This window comes from Eulemur rufifrons, chromosome 15 (genome assembly GCF_041146395.1).
Source record: "Eulemur rufifrons isolate Redbay chromosome 15, OSU_ERuf_1, whole genome shotgun sequence".
Classification (NCBI taxonomy): Eukaryota; Metazoa; Chordata; class Mammalia; order Primates; family Lemuridae; genus Eulemur; species Eulemur rufifrons.
The window spans coordinates 38629458-38636973 of NC_090997.1; positions in this window are offsets into that span (position 1 = coordinate 38629458).

A 7516-nucleotide genomic window follows, 5' to 3' on the forward strand; every position below is an offset into this window, starting at 1 on the left:
AATATCTAATTTGAAGATAGTTGTAACCCTGCTTTGAACTAATTAATAACTATCAGTCTGTTATAAGAAAATATGAATTACCTGCTAAAAAGTAAAACTTCTTTTTAGCAAGATAAACTATTTGTTTTTAACAATGGATGTTAAAGTGAATTCTACTAAGTCCTTCAAATGTAACAAATACTCCATTTAACCATTTAATTTCTTTAAACAGAAAACCACATTTCTGAATTCTGGCATCATCAGTTAACTATAAAGTTAAATAAGTTACTTATTGTACATGTGTACACAAAAAGTCTGTACATATCAAATAGAAAAAAAATCTTATTTGGAAGTTCTGTATTTTAGTTCCCAAAGCAATAACCCTTGCAATTCTTTCCTTAGCTAACTCTTTCACATATAAGGATAATTCAGATTCCATCTATATCCTTTTCTATTTGTTTATTTTAATATTTTCATGGACTTCAAAAATAAAAAGATCAATTTTAAAAGATCTCCATGCCTTTTAAATAAGAAGGTTAACAAAAAAATTGCAAAAGTTTGGAAAGCCAACAACCAATGTTTTTATATAATACAGTCTCTTTAGGAGAAATATAAATTTTTCTTAAAATGTGAAAGTTTCTGTGAAATTCATCATTTTTCACTTAGCATCACATGAAACAAACATTTAACAAAAATTTTGACCTGATCTTTATAAGCTATTATTCTAATAAAATAATCAAATACTTCCATTTAAATTCTTTCTGGAACAAGATAGGGTAGTATTTATAAGGAAAAAATATTCTACATTTATGAAATTGGGTTAGTCTCCACTTTTAAAGTATATATTAAATCTTGTTTTGATGTTAGGCTTCTTCTATAGCAGAAGCTTTTATCCTATTAAGTATAGAAATGGAAAAGTAGAAAACATTCCTCTCCAAAAAATACCTTTTTTTGAATACTTATCTGCCCCAAGAACAGAATACAACTACCAAAGAATCTTGTTTAACCACACTCCTCCCTGTGGCTTGCTCCCCAATATTGTATGTTTCTGTCCATACCTGTCTGACTTTCTCCCTCAATACACACATCTTTCTTCCTTCATAAAGCATGAATATTTATCAAAGTTGAAGTACATGAGCAGATATACTGTTTGACTAGTACAGAAAGAATAGGGATAACTCACTTTAATGAGCCATCCCATTATTTAACAATATCTTTGTCATTTAACATTATTTAACAATTTTCCCTTATATCTCACAGAGAAACCTTTTTAAATTAGAGCACATTTCCTTTTAATCTGTAACAAACATTAGCTGTTCCCTAACAATCATATAATCCCTTGCATATTTAAATGTCAGTAATTCACTCAATCTTTTTTCCTCCAAGTTAAGTAATCCTAGTAGTTTATACTTTTTATAAGTCTTAATTTGCAGAAGAAATACACATCTTCATGGATGTATTTATATGGTTTTTTAAAATATCACTTCATGAGTTTAACAGTACAATTACAAAGATTAGAGGAGAAAAACAATTTTAGAACATATTCCCCTAAGATTTGGAGCAACACAGTGGATAAAGCAGAAAAAGCTGTTCCAGATGGCAGGAAACATAAAGGAGAAGTCTGTAGGCATGTTCTATCATAGGAAGATGTCTGATGGACTGGGAGTGGGCTGGGTTGAAAGAAGAGAAGGTAGACTCACAGGGAGGAGCAGCGCCTCCGAGGCACTGGAAAGTTACTGGCATTAAGTATTTTAAATAAAGCATACTATTATCAATGTGATTTTAAGATGGGATTTAGGGGCAGGAGTTATGTAGTCACCTGCTTTTACATGTGCCTGAATTCATAAACTTCAAGAACCCCCAAGAAGAAAAATCATTTTAGTTTTGGAAAAGGAAGGGGGAAGTTTATCTGACAAGTAGTGGGAAATCTCTACATGATAAAAAATAAAAACGCTAGGAATCAAGGGCACAAAAGTAGACACCGTTGGTGAGGAATGAGAATGGTTGTTTGAAAGAATAAAGTCTGAACTGTCAGAATGCCCATAAGTCTGACTTGAGACTTACATATTAGTAAGGTCCAACACTAAATTGAAAATAAAGCCAGCTTAGATTTAAACTGATTTTGTAACCAAAAATGGTCTTTCCATTTTCTGAAGTCTTATAGACCTAATTATACAACCTAATTTGTTTATATTGCTTGCGTGTGTGTGTGTGTGTGTGTGTGTGTGTGTGTACATGCACAGTAGACAAAGATCCCCTTGACTTATGTCTCTATGGCTTTATTCCCCTTGACTGATGTATGCATACACATTTAATGAAATAATGATTAACTAGCACAAAGAATGATTTCTATCATACAGATATAAAATTTAAAATATTGATACCAAGTAAATCTTTTAACTGAGATATGTGTACTAAAACTTAAGAAAAGCTTATAATTTGATTTCAAGATTACACCTACAAATCTGTTGCACTTATAATTTTCATGCAGACATCTGAGTGCATAAAAATATAGAGGTGCAGCAGCGGGTGGTGGCTGTGCACCTGTACTCCCAGCTACTCAGGAGGCTGAAGTGAAAGGATTGCTTTAGCCCAGGAGTTCAAGTCCAGCATGAGCAAACATAGCTAGACCCTGTCTCTAAAATATATATACAGGTGAAACAGTTATAGTGAATTTTAAAATGCTCATCAAAACAATGATTTATAGACAAACTAAGATAGCCTATAAGTGGGATATTGTGGTAAGAATATATATGCTATTTCACCTCAACAGTTATCAGAAGTAAACATCATTAGGGAACATCTTAAGAATGTTGAATAAGTGGTATCACATGCAAAGGAAAAAAAATATAGTCTTTTTATCTTATTCTCATCTCTCTGATTTGTACATGTTACACTTTACACTTGTTTTGTCATTCAGTGGGGTTTCTTGGCAAATGCATGTATAGGATTTCCATCTTTCCCTGATATTCCTGTATTTTCAGTTTTTTCAAAATGTCTCTATAAAATTTTCCTTCTCCTCTGTCACTGAAACTTTAGTTTCCAATGGTAAACCTAACATTAAAATAAGGTATGTAATTCATTGGAAAAACAATTCCAATCTTATATTATCAGTTTGGATAATATCCTAAGAACTCTAAAAATATAAAGATGAAGCTATTCTTTCTTCTTATAGTTGGGACTGTCACACATTAAAATCTTAAACATCTCTTATTTTCCACTGTCCTGGTAACTATACAAAAGACTTGAGAAACAATTTTAAAAATTGGTATCAAAAGGAGGAAAAAACTAATCACCTTTCTTCCTTCTTTCCTTTCCTCTCTCTCTTCCTCCTTCTGCTACTCCATAAGGAAAGAAATGAAGCGCTAAGCAGCAAGCATTTTCTGTTTGTTGGCAAAGCTCCATTTATGCATTTTTGTGTGTTACTTGGTTTTTCTTATTTTAACATTTTTGCCAAAGTCAAGGTAAATGTGGCCTCTTCAGATGTTAGATTTTACTGACTTAGAGGAATTGCTAAATTTTTAAAAATTATTTTTTGCATCTTTCAGACTCTAATTTGTAATTTCCAGGACTTACATTGACTCAAACTTCTCTCCAATTAATATTGCTTAACTTCACCTCCTTGAGATATTTCAGTATCTCATTTTATTTTCATTTTTAGATTCAGATTGCATCACACCTTTAAAAATTATTTAAAAAGCAATCTGTGTTGAAAACACAATGGCAAATTTCCATGGCACAATAGTGAAGATATTTTTCCCTAATGACTATCAACAGGCATTCTTCTATTAGAATAATAATTAGAAAGGTAATTTTCTCTTTCACACATACAATTTGTTTTCCTTTTTATTGTTTTATCATCTTTTCCCTTTTTACTCCTGGGAATATTTTAATGGAAATTTATTTTTTAAATATTAAAAAGAAAAATAAATAAGAACTTCTGACACAAGTTCTGGTGACTTATATAACTATGAAGCTGTGGGGGTTTTTTCCTGGGCAAAATTATTTGAGTTAACATAGGAACCCAAAGTCAATGTCTAACATCTGTCTCTTGCTCCTACTACTATCGTATCATCATTGCAGCATTCTTACTTTTTCTGTCTGTGTCAGCTGAAGAATCATCATTTAAACACTGACTTGTAGCTTGACCCTCATTATGTGCTTTATTATAACATGTGGAGATGCCCGGCTCACCAGAGGCAGCAGTATCCTCCTCTAACTGCTACACCTAGAAAGCAAAGGTTTCATAGTGTGGCCAGTCTCCAGAAATTATCAATTATTAAAATCTGACTTTATTTAGCAGCAATAACTCAACTTACTGAGTGGACTATAAGACATATCAATCAATGACTATACATACCATTCAAATTTAACTATAAACAATTCACATTCCTGAAATAGAAACAATGAATATGCTTATTTCATATTGTCTGTGTTTTTGTCTTAACCCCTAATTGCTTTTTGTACAAAATGTATATATTTTACAATACTAGCAGGAATAGAGACTACCAAGTTATTTTTAGCAACTGAAAAATAACAACATAAACTTTTGTCAAATAATCACTTGAGCGTGATATAGATTCATGCATGTTTCAAAATACTTTTTGGAGTGAGGGTAAAAAGTTAACAGCTAATTTCTAACAAGTTAGCTTTATTTATACAATATTAACCATGGAGATGTTTGAGTTAAGAAGTCTTCTAACCACATTTAGATTGAAACTTACAAACTAGAGTTGAGTTGCATTGATTACAAAATATTTTATAGTGTGCAGTGTTTTTTCCTTTCATTTAGTTGTTTTCAAGTCACAAACATATATTGTCATTCTTTAAAATCTTAGTATTTTTACTAAGATATGTATGCTTCAACACATTAATATTTGGAGTCTAGAAATCAAGTCACTATAACTCGGGAGAAATTTTTAAAACCTCTTTATTATGGAAAAAGATCAAATATTCAAAAAAGTAGAGAATAGAAAGATGACCCTCAAGCTCCCAATTCCCAGCATTCATAATTATCCACATTTTGATCATCTGGCTTTATCTGTCCTCCCCAACCTTTCTTGCTTGGATATTTTAAAGTAAATCTCATCATTATGCTTGTCAGTAGTTTGGGGTGTAGTCCAGAAGCAAATTCCTAACTAACTGTGTTCTTCTATTGATTGATTGACTCTTTTGTTTACTACCTCCTATATTAAACATTCATTGAGCATCTACCATATTCCAGACACTGGACTAAGCCCTGGAAATTGAACGGCTGGGCAATGTCAATAGTGCCCTTTGAAGAAGTTCTTTGATGACTGAAAATTTAAACTGCTAACAAATCAGATCATATCACTGAACTGCTTGCACTCCATTCATAGTACTTCATGACCCCTGGACAATTGTAAGATCCTTCATGGTCTGCCCCCCTCAAAGTCTCCACATTCAACTTTATCCATCAGACCATAATCACTCTAAACTTATTCTATATGGAAATATTTAGTTTTACAAATATGTCTTTTTTTTTTTTTTTTTTTTTTTACAAATGCCAGTCTCTGCTTCTGGACTCTTCATCTCCAAACCAGGCCAGTTCCCATGCATCTTTCAAGAGACAGCCCATTCATTGCCTCTTTGGGAAACATTACATTATGCCTCTCCTTCCAACAAACAAACCGCTAGGTTTTCATCCTTTGTACTTCCAGAGGATCTTCTGTATATCTCCACAGTAGCACACCATTCAAGTATATTACAGTTTTATATTATTCTGACTCACTAACTAAACTAAGAGATTTTTTTTTTTAGGACATTCTCTGATTTTGGGATCCCCATTAGGTGGAGCAATTCAGAATATATAACAGACACTTGATAAATTCAGTGAGTTTTTTTCCTTTATCCATTTAATCTTCACAAGGCACCTATGAGGAAGGCAAGGTTACTATCACTCCACTTTAAAGATGAAAGAACTGAGGCATACAGTAGTAAGGTAACTCATCCTGAGTCATGAAGCTAGTGATTAGTAAAGTCAGGAATCAAGCCAAGAAGGGTGGCTCCGGAGCCCTCACTCTTAGTCAGGCTCCTGACTCTTGTGCTGTTGATACGCACAAACCCTTTTCCATGCACAGAAGTCGGTACATAATAATGGCTTAATAAACGTTGGCTATTACTATTTTTATACTTTCTTATGTGGGAGAAGAAAGGGATACCTAATATTGACTGAAGACCTACTCTACGCATATGGCATTCTCCTTACAACCAGCCTAGAAGGCCACAGATGCCCAGAAAGTTTCCATGGCTCAACCATGGTCAGAAGTCAGTATAGGACAGAACAAAGAATCAGAGGATGTTGGTGTTGGTGCAAAGCCCATGGTCTTTTTACTATATTCAAGCCTGAACTCCTGTTTGAAACTACACTTTTATTTGTTCTTTCTCTTCTACAAAAAAACACACTTAGATGTATGAGTATGTATTAATATGTACATAAGACATAAGGAACATGTACATATAATATCAGTGTTTTGTTCACCAAATAATTTATTAAAGAAAAAATGAAGAATAGCAAGGAAAGAATTTAGCCAGTTTTTGAAGAACATAAGCTGATGGCTGATGCCCCCAGTGTTAACACTAGAGCCAATTTTCATGTTTTAGAACATGATGGGACATGCAAATACACATTAAAATTTATTGATTTTTAGGTGACAATAAGTTTTTCTCAGAAGAGACAAGCCAATGATGTCAAATGCCAGGATCCTAAGATGAGTTGCTAGGCAAGGCATTTATGAGTCCTTTAGATTAGTCCCTGTAAAACATTGTTCTAAAAAGTTTCTGTGCCAGAAACTAAGGTGAAGTGCCACAAGGAAGAGTACTAGAAATATTAATTATAAAGCATTATCCCATAGAGCTGTACATCAGCATTAGAGGTATTTGAAGTTCTAGTCACCACACCTCAAGGCATACATAAGGCTAGAAATCATCTAGGGAAAAATAAGTAAAAGGATATAAAGATAGAAAAAGTTGCCTGCTAAAAAGTGAGCTAAAATATTTAATATTATAATATCTTTGAAAACTGAGAAGTGATATAGTAAAGTCAGGATGAAATGGATGGAATGAACACAAACTTAGTCATTAAAATCTAGAATTCCAGAACCAGTAATTACCTTGTTCTTGTTAATCCCTGAATATTTCAGAATGTATTTAATATTTCCTAAGAGAAAGGATATCTCCTACTTCCTAACACACTTAGGAAGTTTAACATTAATACTATTACCTAACATATAATCCATATCCAAGTTTCTTCCATTGTCCAAAAATGTCCTTTATTGCCTTCTCTTCCATCTGTCCTCCTTTCCTCCCTTCCTTCTTTCCTTCCTTCCTTCCTTCCTCCCTTCCTCCCTCCCTCCCTTCTTTCCATTCTTTTTTTGATCCAGAGTCCAATCAGGTATCTCATATTGCATTTATTTGTTATAACTCTATACTTTCACTTAGTCTGAAACAGTTGCCCAGCATTTTTCATCTTTCACGACATCCATAGTTTTTAAGACTCTAAGAGAAGTCTTATGTA